Source organism: Ammodytes marinus (genome assembly GCF_949987685.1).
Source record: "Ammodytes marinus genome assembly, chromosome: 2".
In the NCBI taxonomy this organism is placed as follows: domain Eukaryota; kingdom Metazoa; phylum Chordata; class Actinopteri; order Uranoscopiformes; family Ammodytidae; genus Ammodytes; species Ammodytes marinus.
This window is the reverse complement of record NC_137231.1, coordinates 20,598,470-20,619,594: the sequence shown is the minus strand read 5'-3', so window position 1 is coordinate 20,619,594 and position 21,125 is coordinate 20,598,470.

The following is a 21,125-nucleotide window of genomic DNA, read 5'->3' as shown; positions in this document are numbered from 1 at the left end:
CACACTTCCCCCGTGGCGAGGTGGTAAAAGGCCATGGCTGATTGGGTGCTGCAGGCTGATTTTGCCGCCGAGTGGCAGAGTTGTGCATGTTGGGATGTTTAGAAATGCAGTCATCCATGTAGGCAGGAGGTAGGTCACCCTTCATCTCTCTCTCTCTCTCTCTCTCTCTCTCTCTCTCTCTCTCTGTCCCATTCCTCCCTTTTTAACATCTCCTTCTTACTCTTTCCTTCCATGCATATTTTTTTCTCCTGCTCTATTGTTTTTTTCCCCCAATCCTGGCTTTATATATCTTCTGTATACTGTATGTCCCCACAGGGCTTTTCGCTGATACACCCCCAAATATGCCCTTTCGCTCTGTACCTATCAATCCATCTTTCGTACAGAAAGTGTATTTTCCTTGGGTATTAACAGTTGCTCTCCGTCCTCATCTCTCTTTTTTCTGTCTCGATTCATTTCCATCTATCTTCCATCTCTCTCTTTATCTTTTTCTAGCATTACTCTCCCTCAATCTTTTCCTGCCTGCAGCCCTCTTTACTAACACTCACTCACTCACACACACACACACACACACACACACACACACACACACACACACACACACACACACACACACACACACACACACACACACACACACACACACACACACACACACACACACACACACACACACACACACACACACACACACACACACACACACACACACACACACACACACATTGTATCCCTCCATCCCTGCAGTGTAGTGTGCTAACGGAATAATTAGTCGAGCTTGATGTCTCTGACAGTTCTAATCCTTCTAAATGGCCACCACATGCCTCCCCTAGTCAGCCCAGGGCTACAGCACACGCACACAAACAACCCACACACACGCATCTCACACACGCTAATGCATGCACATGCAAACACACACTCACCAACCCATACCACATGGAAATAGGCATACTTACAAATGAGATGCTTCCATCTGTGGTCAGAGTAGTTTTAAGAGTGTTGAGAGATATATTGTTAAAATAAAATCCCAAATTAGAAAATAACTTCGTATTACAATTTACAATTGGATCGGTGTGCCAAATCAATGGGAAAATGCTCCGCAAATTGGAGTTTGCATTTCCCATTTCAGAAAAAGACTTTTAAGCCAATATATTAAGTAATTGACCAACGCCCAAATCTCCCCCAATTGTAAGTTTTAATATGGATACAAATATTATTTAAAAATAGGAGTTGGTAAGATGGTCAAATAGCAAGTGAAACCCTCAAACTCCATTTCAAAATACAATCACAGATATTATGAGATTCTCATGATTATTTCCAGCACTTCCAGCCCATACGACTTTGGTTGTGCACATCCTCAGAAATGATTACCCCACAAGACAAAATTCAGCTCATGACCAATGGGGGCAGCATATCAGACTTTGAACAAACAACAGAAAAACGAATCTACGATGGCATGGCACTGCTACTACTTTGTCTGCTACAATCTCCACAATAACAACAGTAAACTCCTTGGGCATTTGCCATTTTTAATAATGTTACTGTTGTGCAACAATTTGAGGTTTGAAGGTATCCTGTACATTTTCCAATCCTCCGGGTGCACACAAAGTACGCATACGAGTTCATGAACCCTGCTTATTGTGTCCCAACTGTTTGTCATTGCATCCGCATTGGTAAAAAGCAGGCATTAGATGAGCCGTTTACTGATACATTTTAACCAGGTCAGTCTAATTTTTCTACAAAAATGCCATCATCAGACTCATTTGAAAGATGTTATTGTCACATTAAATTACTATAAGTGTCTCACGCAAAATCTATGCGTGAACTTCTGTCTTTTACTAACTTAGAGAGAACATCCTTGTTGAGTGGAAACCAGTGGTCCACTGGATTTAATTCAGGACTGTAAGAACTGTGAGGGCTTTGTGCCACATACCGTATCTATTTTGTTTTCTGGGGGTATATGTTTTGATACATTCGTGTGTGTATTCTTTTTTACTCTGTGAAATCCTCTGACTGTGTTTGTGTGGGTGAGTAAGCAAATTTTCCCTGGCGGATCATGACAAGCATCATTAAAATGTTGCCCAGAGACAACATGGAATAACATTCAAGATGCATTATCTTTGTTTCACTCCATTTCACATACACACACATGATGTAAGCCCTTGATACAATGAGTGTTTGTGTGTGTATGTGTTTGTGTTATTACATATTCTCATGACTGTGTCCTCTGTGTGCACTCTCGCTCTCTCTTTTTCTGTTCGGTGAATCTTGTAAGGACGTGATAGGAAACAGAGACAGAGTCACAGGGGAATTTACAGCTTTGTACTGCTCCTGTGGGAGATTTCCCTGGAGAAAAGACTATCAGCACAAGAGAAAACACTATAAGAAGTGGAGACGGAAAGAGAGACAGAGTGAGAAATATCTCAGGAGAGAGAGAGAAAGAGAGACAGAAAGAAAGGCAAGGAAAGAAAAGGCTAAAAGAAAGGGCATGATGGTAGAAGTAAATGAGAAAAAAAAAGCATGAGGAAGGTCATCAAATGAGGGCGAATGAACTTAAATGAATGAAGAAAAGAAAGGGTAATGGGATGAGGGCGTCTAAAACAAAATACAGAATGTTCAAAAAACATTTAGTGATGTAAAGATTAGGTGACAGAGGGAGAGAGCAAAAGAGATCCTAAAAGAATAAACAGTTTGGGAATCGCTCCCCTTATTTGCTTTTCTTTTAGAAAGTTAAATGAAAAGCCAACACAATAATGACACAAACTCCTCCCAGAAACTTCAAGTTGTTGGTTTTACATGTACAAATAAATGTATGCAGATATATTCTATCATTCTGCAGGTACCCACTTTGTGCAGGTCAACACTACTTCCAGTTTTTATGGTCGGCTCTGGCTCTAACATGTCTGTGTTGTGTCTCCATACTTCACACTAAGTGTTAACTGTCTAAAATCCTCTTCTGTGAAAGCAAAGTTTCCCTGTCGTGATTTTTGCACTAAAACTATCTTTCAGATGCATTCATTTTTGCACTTGCTTATAACAGTTCACAGGCTTAAAAAACGCTGTCATTTTGGAATGTTCCATTTTTTTCTCATTGCTTGTTGTCTATTGTTTGTCTTCTGGGTTTGATTCACAGTCAACTCCCAACTGCACCACAATGCACAAAATCAGATCAATCTGTGCTTTCACTAAGTGTACTGCCATGCAATGATTATGAAAAAAACAATATTGAGCGTGAAGAGATAGATTTTGTAGTGGTATGAAATTAAGGAAAGAACACAACGGGCTAAAACAGTCAATGCATGTCTCTATGTTATTAATTCAACTGCAGGCTTATGTCCCTGGATAGTTGTATAGTAGCCTACTTTGCTACTTTGCTCAAGGAAAATAATTTACTCGGATTGCTCTGCCTTTGTGTGTGTGTGTGTGTGTGTGTGTGTAAGAGAGAGAGAGAGAGAGAGAGAGAGAGAGAGAGAGAGAGAGAGAGAGAGAGAGAGAGAGAGAGAGAGCGTAAGCATTAACCTCACACACACACCGTGAGCCCCTCTGTGACTCAGAGAGCTTGCCGAGATCAAACGCTAGTACCGTCATATGGTCTGAATTAGGGTCAGTCTTCATGTTCCATCATAAAACTTCAATAAAGCAACACACACACACACACACACACACACACACACACACACACACACACACACACACACACACACACACACACACAGTACACACACACACACACACACACACACACACACACACACACACACACACGGTGTTTGGTTTGTGTGAGCAATGTTGTCTTTTTTCAGTATGTGTGTGTATGTGTCTGTATATAGTTTGGCATGATGGTGTGGTTATGTGTGTTGTGGTTAGTCAGTGTGTGAGAGTGCGAGTTCGGATTTTTTTTTTTCTAAACCACTGACCCACACGCTCTGAGAGGTTTTGGGCTAATGGGCCCACCCACAATCAGGAAACCTATACACATACATGTAACCGCACATGCAACACACACACACACACACACACACACACACACACACACACACACACACACACACACACACACACACACACACACACACACACACACACACACACACACACACACACACACACACACACACATGCAACACACACACACACACACACACAAACACACACACACACATTTGATGATGAACTCATCAAAGGATGTTTTACAATGATATTATGCATGTCCTTTGCTGTAGTGTTTAATAGGATATACAGTATTTGAACAATCTGATGTTGAGTAGAATCAAATAAGTGGTTAACGACAAGAAGATTGATTAATTTTTTATTATGAATGATAATTTTTTAAATTTTATGTTTTTAACAACTGGATAATCCCCATATTATCAAAAGCTAATTTTACACCATTCTGCTGTGGGTCTGTTTTCACTCTTCAGCTGCCCGTTGGCCTTGAATTTTCTGTCTTCACAACATGAAAGTTTTGCCAGTTAGGATGTCAAAACATTGATTCTCAATACACCAGCATCTGGTACCTTATAATTTTAAGCTCACAATTTGTCAGCGTTTGGGATAGTACTTTCTGTCATACTTGGACATTCAATTGTCTGAGCACCGACTTTCTTCCTGGAACATTTTTGGTTGTGGAAAAGCAATTTCCCCGATGTGGGGTTTAAACTCCGCACCGCTGGTGTCACATGCATCATTGCTAACCGCTCGACCATCCAACCCCTAGTGCTTTCAGCTACAGTATCAGACTGTGGGGCTGAGGATTTTTTGTGTTACCCCTTACAATTTGAGCGCTTCTATTCATTTACCTTTTTATTTAATTTTATTAAAAAAAAAAAGTTTCCTATTTCTCTTCTGTGCAGTGCATGTATGCGAGTTCACGACAGAAGAAAGGAATCAGAATTTTAAGGGGAAAAGGAGCCATTAGCACGTTGTCACACTACCTCACAGTCTGCCTGACTTTCATAAGGCACAAATCCCCCCGAGAGTGTTTAACCCACAGACTCAAACAAACACAGACCCCCCCCCCACACACACACACACAGACACACACACACACACACACACACACACACACACACACACACACAGACACACACAGACACACACACACACACACACACACACACACACACACACACACACACACACACACACACACACACACACTTAATGCGTCAGCAGTGTTTGCTGCTGCTCTCTCTGCCACTGTACTCGTTTGTTCTCAACATGGAAAATCTCCTCAAGTGCTGCGGTCTCACACACACACACACACACACACACACACACACACACACACACACACACACACACACACACACACAGGCTTACCACAGTACAGCTCCTGCCCCAGCTGCTGCGTCAGAGGATGATTAGGCAGGAGCAGGGCTCATAAAACAATATATGAATGATATGAACATATGCTACCTGCATGCACATCATTCTTATGAAACTCAATTTGCTTGTCTGACCAACAAAGGCCTCTCCCTTAAGACAGTTAGAACTAACTGTAACCATCACACTTCCTCAACACTTGAACACTTTCCCCTAAACTCTCTAAACAGTAATATGAGAGACTTTCACCCAAACAACCTTATTTAAACCTTTGGTGAACTTTCAAGCACTTTTCAACAGTTTCTTGTTGTCATTATACATTTGGAGCATAGTGCTCCATACCATAATGGTAATATATAATATAATTGCTTCTTTTTTGTTTTATTTTTCTCTATGTTTTGATGAATAAACCCTGCTTTGTACTTTTTAGTTAAGAACTAAAACTGGGGGCCGAATCAAACCGTTTTGACACACCACTTAACGGCTGTACTTTGCCTCCAGGGACCGAGAACAATGGTGGTGTTTGTCGGTGGGAGCATCTGATGCTTTTTCCACCTCCACGACCTTGGAAATTGATTCAGTGTATTACTGGCAGCAGAAAATACCAAGTCATCACTAACTGATCAGTCACAGCAGACATAACAGGACACTTTGTGTTGTAATGTCATGCTGATAACACGGCGTGAACAATCAGTTGGGCATTCATAATAATCTTTTTCCACTTTCTACGAATCCTTTCCTCATTTTTTTCCATCGAATAAAATGTACACATTGATGTATGATTAAGCCAGTCGCATTGGCAGCCATTAATGTTACATTTCATCAGATATCAAATATGTTTGAAAGATTAAAATGAATGTCACTTATTATGAAAGTGCTATTATCAATAGACTTTCTCATGTTGTTTTGTTTAGCAGCTTCCATGTTTCAGGGGCTGTAGCTTAATATCCCCCACCCCCAACCAGGCCTACTCAACGTCCCTCGTCAACAGTGTCCTTTCTGTATCCCTCGGCCATACTTAACGATTTTTCACAGACTGATTTGACCGTTTCATTCTGTCGATTAAATTATGCAGTGTGTGAAAGAGCTCAAGTTTGACAAATTCGCCCTTGATGCTTTCACGCTCTCCTTGAGCACGACGGACGGTGTGCTCGGAGTTGAACATGGAAAGTTATACATTACATTCATTCGACTCGCAATTTTTCCACAAGCACATATAGATTGAGATGCTTGTCCCTTGACCATAGATGGTGTATCTTCACATGTTGTGGAAATCAAGGGATAACCAAAGTCATTGGGTTTCATCCTCTGGTAACCATGAATGTATACGTAGGAATATGTATTGTGGCACCAATTCATCCAGTAGATGTCGGGATATTTTTTCTGGATAAAGTGAAACCTTTGGCCTGCTGGTGGCGCTAAAGGGATCAACAAAGTTATAATTCATCCATCTTTCCAACATTTCATGCCAGGCAATCCATCAAATATTTTAGTTACCTCTAAAGAGCGAATAAAAGCACAGTTAATCAAAACCTTCATATTAGTGAAATTGACTGGACACATGGTAATATAAATCAATAATAAATGGAATGGAATTGTTCGAGGATGCTACACCCCTATTATATTATTACTTTTTACATTTTAAGAGTCAATGGTAATGACGCATGCGGCTTGGTGACCACCTTCGGGTGATGGATTAACTCACCAAAATACTTCCAGTCTGTGTACAGGAAGTGTAAACTTGTAAGAAACCACCTTCCTCTCCCAACTCCCCCTGTGGCTGTTAGTATAAATACAAACCTGCTGTCTGTGAACTGCTAAGGTCAAGGGGAAAAGGGCTGAACATTTGGACTGTGGCCTTTTCGTTCACAACCACAAAACTGCTTAATTCTCCCCTTCATTTCTTCCCTTCTTCTTTCGTCTCTTCTTCTCTGCCCATTGCTCGTTTCTTCCACATTAAAGGCATGCTGCTAAATAAGCTTTTACGTCTTACTTATACAGTGGCTCAATATCAATTAGCTAATAAATGGTGGCCAGAGATGAACGTGTCCAGAGAGAGTGAGTGAAAGTTAAAACAACCCTTCTCACTCACTGGTCTTATTTACTTTTTTTAATGTGACCAAGCGTGTGTCACCTTTGACCCACATGTCATGTTAATCATAGACATAATATTATGTCTATGATGTTAACTGTCCACTCCTCCCCCTGCTTTTGTCTTGTGACCTTCCCCGGGCCTCATAATTGGCTCACCTGCAAAGCCCTTGTTAAAGCTCACTTGGTTTTATAACGGCTTTTAGCACTGGCCACTAATGCCAATATTGCCATTAGCACCAGTCTGTATTTACACCTGAGATCCCAACAGATACAGGGCTAGCCATCACACTCTGCCTTGATGCTAATCTGCTCTAATAGATTTAGCATTGATCTGTGAGGCTGTAAAGCGGTTAGCAAGGTTCATAAAAGGTCAAAGGGAAGAGCTTCAGGTGTGGTTAGCTGAGGCCACTGTATTGCTGAACATTACCTCAGATGCTCTGTGGATACCACCAGTGGCATTATGTGCTTTCATTAGAACAGACCGGGGTTTTATTGTTCATCACCTTTACTGTCCTTGGTGTAATGTCACTGTGTGTTTGCTATTTAATCCGTTCTCTTCTGCTCTTGTTTCATGGTGCTGAATGGACAACGAAAGTGAAATTATACCGTATATTATCTTACACACACACACACACTCGCACGCACCCCTGCACACACACACACACACACACACTATTGGTGAGTCTTGGTGTGTCTGTGTGTGGGTGGGGTGAAGCTGTAATCATTAGCCTCTTTAACATTTGAGTTAAATAACTCAGTTACAGTAAATCTCCTTAGTCTGCTCTCTCCATCTCTCTCCATCAGTTGGTCGTTTTGTCTCTCACTCTCTGACGTCCCTCCTCTATCTCTTCACTCTATCTCTTCACTACCCGTCACCCATCCTTGTCTGCCTCAGCCCCTGGTATAACTAATGTGGTGGCAATGACCTAAGCATAATATCTCTTCAAACTACATTTAATGATAAAAATAGTGTAGTATTTTCTCAATCCTGCTGGAGAAAAAGCCTGCGTCTTAACATATAGTCTGCTTCATAATTACTATTCCTTCAATATGTGCTAATAGATATCCAGCCCTGACGTAACTTTTCCCGGGATTCCGTGTCTTGCTCATGAACATATAAGCAGGCTGGATGCCTGTGTCATGAGGGCTTCAATCCTCTTTGTTAATTCAGCACCACCTGATTGGCGTTAAAGTACACATGTTCAAAACAAACTCAGCTACAACTGAAAGGGATGATTTGCCAAATATGCAAGAGCTTGATTAGAGCCAGGTCCATTTGTATGTGCATGTCTCTCTCTCTCTGTTTGTGTGTGTGTGTGTGTGTGTTTGTGTGTATGTATATGAGAGAGGGAGAGCGCACATGCTGAAGCGTCTTCTATCTTTATCTCTTAGTGTGTAAGTGCTCAGCTGTGGTTTAACAGTATTACTTAAAGGGTCGCATGAGTCTCAGTGTCTAAGCCTGTCTCTTGGATTAGCGCGAAAGCCAAGGAGAGCCCCCCCCCCTCTCTCTCGTGCACGGCACACAAAGACACACATACATGCGTAAGCACACACACACACACACACACACGCACACACGCACACACACACACACACACACACACACACACACACACACACACACACACACACACACACACACACACACACACACACACACACACACACACACACACACGTCTATTTGCATTTCTTTGCACACACACACAGACACTTGTATTTGCATTCCCATGACCATAACAAGCCTTTGATTATCACTCGTGGTGGGTATTTCCCCCCAAGCCTGTTTGCATGGCTGTTAAACAAACTGGCTGCTGGTGTATCTAGAGAGGCATCTTTGTTCCTATTTTATTACACAAAGGGCAAGCTATGAATAGCTTACATCCACGCGTACATTTTTGATAGCGCTCGGTAGGGAAACGCACACCTGATGACCATGAATACACTCCTAATGCCTCCTTCCTGCCACACCTACACACAGGCGGCCTTGCTTAATCTGAACACACAAATGCAAAGGGCACACACCAACGGCAACTGGCATAATAAAATCAATGTGCAAGTGCATGTTGCATACACACACAATACAACAAAGGGAATGATGCATTTAAAAATGCAATATTGTCTGAAAATTCAGAGGCTGCTGAAGGAGATCCACTTCATCTTGCATTCCACACTCTACATTAAAGCCTCCATGTTTTTGTGTCTGAGCGACTTGGCAGCTTCAATTCTGCTTTCTGTTCAATCCTTGTTAAAGTGAGGAGGACGCTAGAAGAGAGCGCTTCAAAAAGAATAGACAGATCAAACACGCAGATCTAGAAAGGCAGATCAGAATACCCCAGTGGTATAAAGTTTGACTCTTTGCTTTGGACTTTGAACATTCCTCTGCTGCTGCAAAATCATGAGATACCAAATGGAATAACATTAAGCGAACAGATATGTGTAAGGCCAGATATTAAGCAGCTGGTGAACAGATCCAAGACAAAGGGAGAATCACAGTTTTTGATCTCACATGTTCTCAAAATCTTACACGACGTGGGGTACTTTGTGGAGGACTTCATCTGAAGCACTTAACACGACAATGAATGAACACATCTTAATCATTGAGCAGTTCCATGTGTAACTTAAAAGTCTTTAAGGTGCTGTAAGCGGAATGGTTATTTAGCTAACTTCCTGTCAGTTACTGCAGTTAGCAGTCCCCTCGCTCGTCCCTACGTCACCACATTAATGCACTGCGGTCTTCAAGCAGCGAGTTATCTAGCATCATCTCAGATCCATAAGTGTGATAAAACATGATAAAAACCATCAAAACAAACATTGGGAAGGATTTGTACCTGCTCCGCCATTGTAGTCGCATAAACATTCACCCATATGTCGCTCTGGCGTGCACCGGCAGTGAGACCATGTGTGAGACGGGTGTCGGTTTGTAGCGTTCTCTATGGACCCCCGAAAAGTTTATTTGCCGATTACATGCAGAGCAGCTGACTGAGAGATCGGCTTTATGAAACGTGCATACAATGTAAGTGATCACTGTATGAATAAAGAGCGATTTAACACTTACGGTATATTAACATAAATAAATCACTTACTTCACCTTTAATTATGAGCTATACGGGCTGCACTTTGGCCGCAAGATGAGTTATTTCGAATTTTCCACCGTTATAGAAATGCGCAAACCATGGCAGATGAGCATGTCAGTAGGTCAACGGCATTTGATTCTGAAATTACATAAAGTGCAGAGAATATAGAGTGCCACATACTGTAGTAATAAACAAGTCCCTACAAGCACACAGGAACGTTAAGTGATGTTGTAAAGTATATCTTCTGGCTGTCTGCGGAAGCGTAGGCTGATACTTGCCATTGACTACCATGCATTTGTGATTGTGATTAAGCTAACTAGCGACAATGAGCAGCCTTTGCCAATTTCTTCTTCAAAAATGCATGCACACTTAAAGGGATGTTTTTTGTTGCCTTGTCTTGAACCCGAGAGTGAGGCATCAAGATAAACATAAAACAAATTTAAATATTCCTTCAAGTTCTAAAATATGCGAAAGTTTTTAACTTGCTTAGATCATTCACCATCAAGTTTAATTTTTCTTTTCCAGAACTGTAAAACTTTCTTTGCAGCATTGATAAAAAGAGAACATCATACGCTACGGTTCTCAGCAGCTTTCGGGTGCACTCAGGGACTAGAAAATTCTGGTGAAAATTGGTTCAAAGCCAATATGCTCCTTGTGTTATTCAGTAAAAATGTGTAAAGACCTAAAGCTACTAGTCTTAAGGACCATTCAGCTTAGTATAACACGCTAATCTGTCTCACAGACCACTGGAATTCACTGGTTACACACACAGAAATATACGGTGGCGCTGAGCATTCACCAAATAAAAAAAAGTTTCAGAGCAGGATCTCGTAATTACGAGATAATATCTCGTAATTACGAGATAAGGATCTCGTAATTACGAGATAATTATCTCGTAATTACGAGATAAGTATCTCGTAATTACGAGATAAGTATCTCGTAATTACGAGATAAGGATCTCGTAATTACGAGATAAGGATCACCCTCTCATTCATCAATAACGATGTGTGTGTGTGTGTGTGTGTGTGTGTGTGTGTGTGTGTGTGTGTGTGTTTGTGTGCAGACGAGGTGAACCTAGCCATAGGAAAACGTAGGCAATAGCCTTGGTTTCCGGACTACAATGGGCCCCATAATCAATACAATTATTTGTTTACTGTTCATTCATTAATCAGCGATCGCATTGGGAAATGAGGGACACACTTTCACTTTGTATGCAGTTTGTTCATTATGAGCCACCGGAGCCACCGTACTGTGTTGCCTCATCCAATCAGAATGCCCGGTGGGCTAGTTCACTTTTACCTCCTGTTTGTTACTGTATCGGAACGCAGTTTTATTGAATGCTTTGATTAAATGCAGTCGTTAAACTCGGTGTAATCCATGACTCATACAAACACATAAGAACTTTCTACAAGGAGGGCATGACAATGATAGCCATGTCAACTTTGTGCAGATATGCAGTCACTGGGACTATTCAGGAGAAAAGCCCAGTCGGACCTCAGCAGCTGATCACGGGCGTAAAGCCGAAAGTGTGTCCCTCAGTAGCCTACCCGATGCGATCGCTGATTAATGAATGAACAGTAGCCTAAACAAATATTTAAAATAAGTTTATTGATTATGGGGCCCATTGTAGTCCGGAAACCAAGGCTATTGCCTACGTTTTCCTATGGCTAGGTTCACCTCGTCTGCACACAAATACACACACACAGACATCGTTATTGATGAATGAGAGGGCGATCCTTATCTCGTAATTACGAGATCCTTATCTCGTAATTACGAGATCCTTATCTCGTAATTACGAGATAATTATCTCGTAATTACGAGATAATTATCTCGTAATTACGAGATAATTATCTCGTAATTACGAGATATTATCTCGTAATTACGAGATACTTATCTCGTAATTACGAGATCCTGCAGTGAAACTTTTTTTTATTTGGTGAATGCTCAGCGCCACCGTAGAAATACACACACACACACTAAAAAGTTGCCATTTTGGCCTAGAATGTACACATAATTATTATTACCTGGCTTATTACCAGTTAAATAGGCTTCATTTATATTTACACGGAAAATTGAGCCCATGAGTAAATAGTAGAAGACAACAGTAAATTAAAAGTCTAAACCACTGTCCATTGTTATGACGTCTGACAAATCTTTGTTATGCCGTCTGACAAATCTTCAAACTCATAAACGCGGTTTATTCAAGCCAACCTTCAATTGCATTTTATTATCTCAGCAATATCTGAAACAACTGGGCTGTTTTCAGTCTGATTGTAAGACATGCCACATTTGAGGTGATGAGGTCGGTGACACAGTAGGTTATAAGGACCCATGGTGACACCCATGTAACACACACTTTGAATGACCTACAATCTTCCTTAAACAGCTTTTTTATTGAATTGAACTGATTTAGTCCCTAAGTCACATATACTCATCATCCTGGTGTAGTGGTAATGTGACAGTCATGTGACCAAAAATTGCAGTGTGACAGGTACACACAATTGGAGGAATTAGCACATTTTTTAAAGCTTGTTTTTTGTTACTAAAGGTGCGTTTAAACCCATAACAAGTAGGCTATAATGCTTTAATAAAGTGTCCTGTATTACACATAACCTAGTCTGACCATATTTCATGAACACATTTATATAGAACAAGTTACAAAAATATCGCTGTGAATTTAGGATTGAAAAAAATATATATTGACAATTTTTGAGAAACATCATACATGTGTTCTATGTGGTCCACTTGGTCTGTGTTATTTCCCCCATATTTTTCCTGTAAGTAGAAATGGGTCTGGGGTCTGGTCTTGCATCATTTCCTTTATTCCCTTTTGTTCTACTGAGGAACAAGAAGGTTTTTTTGAGAGTTTACACCATATGCACAAAAGGTAATAAATACAGTAGCCTATACCAAATTTTAAAACAATTACTTTTGCAGGTAAATCTGGTTTCATTTAAGAAACATCCCCAACTCACACTGTTGTTACGGCAACACAATTAAGCCACCATCATAATTTCGAGAGCATATCTGTCCATTTCGATAACATGCATTCATACAGTGTTTCATGCTAATGTTAACCTCAGAGTGTCTTCCTGTTTCCAGAGTCAAGTGTTATGAATGTGATTTTGTGCTGACCTCGTGGTTTGTGCTAATTGCTGTTTCATTAAAAAGGTGCTTAAATGATTTGGTGTGTATTATCAAATGCCATGCTCTCCCCCCACGAAACTCCTTGATGTAGTTTGTGTGTGTTTGTGTGAATGTGTTGATTAGCCGGCCTTCTTGCTCAACCATCTGCTGTAGATCATGGCCCCGACTGCCACTACACATTTTAGGGCACACGGAGTAACCGACAAAACCTCTTTTGTTAAAAACACATTCACACAGTTGTACGCTCTTCATTCCCTCCTGCCAATTCAAAGCCCTGTTTTAGCTTGTTGTCTCTGTGATCAGAAAATGCAGGCGGACGTCCTGGTGGCTCTCAGCCAAGGTACACAACACACAAACACATGTTGTGGACTTCAAACGGTTTCATTTGTTTTGTTGCATGTCACCTCCGTTGTTCCTATATTTGACTTGACTCGAAAAGGAAGGCCATTAAAATAAGGGAAAAGATCAGTGCATAGGCCTCAGCAATATATTAAAAGTAACAAAGCGGGCATGAAACGGAGCAGGGGCGAGAGCAGGTCTGTCTGACAGACTATAACCCATCTGGACCTGATCTTCTGCGCAGCACCACAGCCCTGCTCCACATGCTGCCTTTGATATGACTCCACTCACAGCTGGTCTTGGTAAAACTGGAGGTTTTGTGGTGAGTAGGTTTATGTGTGTGTGCCTGTGTGTGCATGCGGTGCTTGTCTGCATGTGCACGTTTATATGTGTTTGCAAGTTTTTATGTGCGTTTTCGCCTCACACTGTGTCACTTCCACATAGTCCACTTGCCCCCTCCCCCCCCGCCCCACACACACACACACACACACTCACACACACACACACACACACACACACACACACACACACACACACACACACACACACACACACACACACACACACACACACACACACACACACACACACACACACACACACACACACACACACACACACACACACACACAAAGTCGCACATGTTTTCCATTTAGGTTTTAATTTCCCTCCTTCTCCCCTTTTCCTTTTGTCTGTTTAAACAGCCGGCAAGCTGCCTGTAAAAGCCCTGATCTGTTTACATGATGGGCTGCCGGGTGCTAGGCTGTTTAATGCACAGTCATAAATTATACAAGAACTCTGCAAACTGGGAATGAACACCATACTGTGGCTTCAACAAATGCCAAAAACCTGTTTTGCATAGCTTGGATCCGGGACACCTTCGAACTAGAGTGTAAGTGGATTTTTCCCCCAACGCAGATAAGAGGAAAACCCTCAGAGTCACTATAACAAATAATATCCCCTACATGTTCTATACAGCTTTGGTAATAAAGACACAAATAGTGTAATGGGTTATTTACCTGTAATGTCATACAAATTTGAAGCACATTCCTTTTTCTTTCTGGAAAACAAGATTTTTTTTGTGTGCACACTTCACAGCACTCCGTACATTGAAAAAAACTCTCTCTATGATTGTTATCAGCTCAGGATAAAACTATGAAACAGTCCCTCCTAGCAATGCACCTACAGTGCACCTAATGTTAAGCATGCCTAAAAATATAGGCCCTAAGTTTGAATAGAATTAAAGCACAATAATAGAACAATCATTCACAAACATAGAACACAGGACACATTAACAGCAGTAGAGGATTTGTATACATTCCGACCTTTATGAAGGTGAAACAGGAACTAAAATATGTCTTCAAAATGTCTTCACTATTGGACAGAATGACCACTTTCAAAAAGAAATTGCATCCCAGATCTGTGTTTCCTCAACTCTGATGAACAAGCTGATGACCGTGATGAGTAAAGTCTTGCCCTGAGCCATGTTCACACATGCTATCTCCATTATCTGTGATGCATGCTTCAGTTTTGTTCAGCAATCACAACATAGCTCTCTGAAAGCTTGAAACCAGAAACTGTAGGGGATGATGTCATTTGCAGACTAGTGCGGAGAACTCGGGAGACTTTGTGGAGATATGAAATCTCAGATTTGAGGAAATGCTTCATAGGCCTACCTGTTTCGAACTTTTGCACACAATGCCTACTTCACCGCTAAGTCCTCACTGACTGCATGCACACTGGAGGTTTCCAGTCCTCACATCACACTTCTGTAAGTTGCTTATTTAGCCGTGATTAGCTTCCGAGCCAGTTGTTATGTCACAAAAGCGAGATTTAGGGCAAGCTCGGAGGAGCTTTCGGCCGATGAATGCGGAAAAACAGCCTTGAAGTTTCAAACTCTGCGCATTCATAACTCTATAAAGTGAGGGGTCAAACGTCCAAGTGTAGTGATGATGACGTTTAAAAGGATTTTCAGAGGAGAATTACTTTAATGTAACTGTAGGATATAGTGGAGATAGGGGAAATGACAAAACAAAGGGATTTTATCCAAGAACATGTCAACATTAAAGGCCACAAGAAGAAAGTTCTCATAGAGCAAAGTGAAGCGGGCAAAGCAAATCCTCTTGAATGTTTGCATCATCAGTTCTTACTGGCATCAGTTTGTGTTGACACTACAGATTAGCAGTTTTGTCCCATGACGGGTCCGTTCACTGCCAAATCCTGAGAAGTGAAGTGTGCTCCTTCCGCCAATGTTGAAATATATATTACATCCTTTGCTCCTCTGAACCTCCTCTCCCTCCAAATTGGGCACAGGAGGACCGGATTTGGCACAAAGAGACTTACGTTGTTCCAAACAGAAAAGCATACAGCGTGCAACCCCCACAATCACACAACATACACACACACAGACACACACACATAAACACAAACACACACACACGCACACGAACACGCACACACACGCACGCACCCACACACACACACACAACTCAACCAAAATACAGAGAAAGTGGCAGACAGGAGCGGGTGCTTGTATTCAAATGATGTCCTTGGTTGTCCATTAAAAACAGGAGAGTCAAAACAAAACAAAAAGAGCTCCATGGGACATCTTAACCAGAACACTCATGCAAATCACCCTCTGTTGACACACAAGCACAAACACACACACACACACACACACACACACACACACACACACACACACACACACACACGCACGCATGCACGCACACACACACACACACACACACACACACACATAACCATGAATACACTCCTTAACACCCTCTGCTGACACACAGAAACACAGACACACAAACACACTGACACGCAAAACCACACACACATTGAGACTAACCAAACTAACCAAATGCGCATATACACACAAATAGCACACAACCCCGACAGAACACATGTGTTTGCATATGAGCTCCCACACACACACACAAACAAACACCCACGCCCACACGCACACACATCACACCAACGCTCTTCTTGCGGTGAGTGGGACGAGAGAGGGATCACTCCATTTGTCGTCCCACACAAAGCGGCTCGTTCAGTCATTATCTGGGAGAGCCTCTCAGGCAAGATGACAGGGTCACAGCTAAAAAAGCCACTTCTCCCTCATGTCACTTATCTCTCTCCCCCCACTTTCCCTCTCCCTCCTCTTTTATAAACAAAGCCTAACCATTTGTTTTAGCCACTAAAATCAGAAAGAAATGGGACATTTGCAAACCAAATGAGGCTTATATGGCAGGTTCTTGTACCTCATCCAAAGCAGGGGCTAATTGTATGCTTCTCCTCTCTAAACAAATGACCAGGAGAGAGAGAGAGGGTGGGGGGACTTTAGAAGTGAATGAGGGGACGGGCTATTTGTTAAAGAAATCAGGAGGCCAGTGAGCTCATGTGCAATTATCTATTTGCCTGGTGACTGTTGCTGTCTGATCACTAGAAGCGGAACACTGCAGAACGTTCGAACCATTTCAAGAACACACAACGTGGAAACACACGCTTGATCTACCTCCTGGAACACATTCCTTAAATGGGGCCTATTTCGTCTAACTATGTAAGCCATTTAGGGTTACCTTTAAGTCTTAATCCTGTAATCTTAATCGTATTGTCCTCACTGCACAGGCCAAGGTCTGAATTAACACAATGTACTGCCAGCCTGACCTTAAGCTGGAGACTTTCACAATGCTCGCTGCTAATGAAGGTTGCCATTCAATGAATTACAGTACATATGCATAGTACAGTGTGCTGTTAATATTGGAAATAATAAACCCCTCTCAGAGTATGATACATCAACTTCTCAACTTTGCTTTACTATGAAAACACTTTAAATATTATGTTATAAACATACAAAAAAAACATTTGTATGATAGCAGTGCAAAGCATCAGCTTTTGAAAAGGGAAACTGCCCTGATAAAGCAAAATATATGCAACAAATATGAGCAAAGTTTTAGTATATTTTCATTGCCATTGTGGCAACATTTTGGCACATTCAGTGAAAGACTCACTGTACCAAGTTGCACCAGAGTGGCACAAAACATCCTCCCTCCCTGTGGCCATCAAACTATTCTCTCAAGTCAATAGACTGGACTTAAGACTGTAATTTAATATTTCAGTGCTTACATTGTGTTAATATTGTACCACAATTAACACATTTATATACTTCTTATTCTTATATTACTATTGTCATATTTGCATTTGTTAGGCAGTATATTGTAGTATAATGCACATATTCTTTTAAGACTTTAAGTACTTCTAATTCTAGAATTGGATCGACTGTAACAAACCGAATTTCCCCCCTTGGGATCAGTAAAGTATTTCTGATTCTGATGCTGAATTTGTTTTACAACTGAAGGCTGAGAATATTCCCCACTACCCATGGATATTTTATGACTGTCAAACAGTTCCACTCAAATATCTTTCACTCTATCATTTCCATATCATGCTGTTCATTGAGGCAACCTAAATGTCATGTTCCACTGTGTTGCATTCTTGGGCAAGTAGACATGTTTGAAAAGATGTGTGCTGAGGTGAAGAAAAGAAGATGGACGCGGACGACTTGTGGTAAATACGACTGAATAACTGATATCCAAACGTGACTCAGTCCAGCAGGTGCCTTGTGTGTGGGCGAGGAGGAGACAGTCTTGTTGTGCCAAAGTGTTGTTTAGAGAAGTGAGAGATCAGTGAAGCAAACATTTTAACGATTACCTCTTTTTTATAGTATAGCGTGGAGGAAATGTAATGTCATGCGTACCCATTGTCTCAGGTTCTGCTTTTATTTCAATTTCCACAAACAGAGGAGAAGTTCTTAACACTAAATTCTGCTCGAGCTCTGTTTTTTGTTGTTGTTGTTGCTTCGGCTATTCAAGTGGTACATGGCATGGCACAGGATCCGGAGCAAATCACCAGGATGACTGCAACACATTCACCTAGTGTGCCTTAAATTACTGTTTTGAAAAGAAAACTGAGTTGCAGAAAGAAAGTAAAAATGATAATGTGATACAGGATCCATGCACTCTGTGTCCTGGATTGTAAAATAAGTAACCTATGTCCTTAAGCCTCACACGTTCCTGAAATGCTCAGGTGGTGGAAAATCTCAAGCTACGGATTCTGCCTTTAAGGGAGGTCCACTTTATGTTCACACACCTGTACTTGACTCCTGCAGCCACTTGGCAGTTGAGTATAATCATGTGTTTATTTAAATGTATTTCTTGAAGTACCAAAAAAGAGAGATGTAGAAATGATTGCCCTGTTTTTTTTATCTAATAAATGTAATAATCATACGTTGCTGCAGCTTTTTGAAACACTAGAAAGCTGTTAGAGTAGAGTTACACATTCTTTGTTTGTCTAAGTCAGTTGGTATCCACCATGTGAGTATAATTTAAATCATAAAAAATGGTGTATATACAATAACCTATTGCTCATGTTACTTAACTAATTATAGGATTATTAAAAAGGCGCATTTTGAGCTATAGCTTAGACATTATGGACCATAAAGGCTGGAAAGGATTTGTCTTTTAGTCAAATTTAAGCTGGGAAAGCAGTAAACAGCTGAACACTGTGATTGGTTTATAATTTGGCCCTATCGGATTGGTCCAGCTGAGGGAGGAAGGGTGACAGAGGTGAAAGGTTGAGACAAGTGTTAACAAACATAGAAACGGACAAAATGGGACATCTAACAGACACATACACAAGAGTGTAGCTGCATGTGGATCCCACTGTGATTAACAATACCACCCACTGGAAGCACCTGTGTGTACGTTTTGTTTGGTGTGTGTGTGTGTGTGTGTGTGTGTGTGTGTGTGTGTGTGTGTGTGTGTGTGTGTGTGTGTGTGTGTGTGTGTGTGTGTGTGAGAGAGAGAGAGAGAACTGGGGGAAAAGGGTTGCGGCTGGCCACAGTCAGGAGTCTCTCATATGGACTGGATCAGCCGCTGCATGAGGTCATGGGTTACAGGGTCAGAGGTTGAGCTTTCTAAGCCAATGGCAGAGCTAAGGGGGGGATTTCCGTGTGAAGTGAGCGGTGCTTAGATGGGATAAGTGGAGCACGGTAGAACTCTGAGCCTGCTTTACGACCCTATCTCAACCACCCACAAACATGACGTGGTCACTTTCTCACAGCCGTTGTTGTTAGTTGCTCACTGGTCAAGGTTTGTCTGATCTTAATGCCACCGGTCCACTAAAATCTTTTTTTTACTAAAAAGAGTTAACGCAAGTTATTCAATGTCATTGACCTGCGCTCTGCATGTAGTGTTGAGTAGTTTAGCTGTATAGGCCATTTAAAGAAGGGTTAATAAATAAGGGGCTCTTTTATCTTGTGTCCTTAACAACATTATTCATGATTGTTATGTGTGTGAGGATTGTGATCTTGATTTAAAGAACATTTTGGGTTCTCCCATTGACCACACTGACCATGCCCGCTGCGCTGAAACAAACAACAACAAACAAGCTGGCTAACCTGATTATAATTTCCTATACTGGTTTTGTGCACAGAGTATATTCAAATGGTGTGTGGTGGAGTCAGTTATTTATGCTACCTGTGTATGTTTATGTGTTAAACACCTTCTTTGTTTAATGTCTGTATTTGTGCATTAATTGAGCAAATAAAATAAAAAAATTGGGAAACCATTTTCTCTGTCAGTTTCTGTCTGGATTTGTGTGGTGGACAATTACATACCTATGTGAACTTTATTACTACAATTCAGGATTTTCCTCTGGCAAGTTTCCCTCCTTTGCTTTGAAATAGTATTCACACTATAGAAGAATACTTTTTTTTCACAGTACCAGGACCTCACGGTGTCCTATTAAAGTTTTTGTTTTTGTTTTGTTTTTTTGTTTCTATAAGCTATCTGTGTGGCTTGATTATAGACTAGATGAAAACAACAAACAGAAATAGCAGTGCGCTGCTTAAGCATGTAGTGAGCAGCAGCATAATAAAAAATAAAAATGTGTTTGGTTTAAGAGAAGTGGAACACATTGTAAGTTCAAGTCTTACCAAATAAACACTGCATATTATAACACAGAGAGAGAAGAGGAAGCCAGAGAGAGTTGAGTTGATTTGCCTTGACACTTGTTTGGAAGGTTCACAGCAGATACGAAGAGTGACTGCGTTTGTGTTTTTATGTGTCTGTGAAGGCTGAT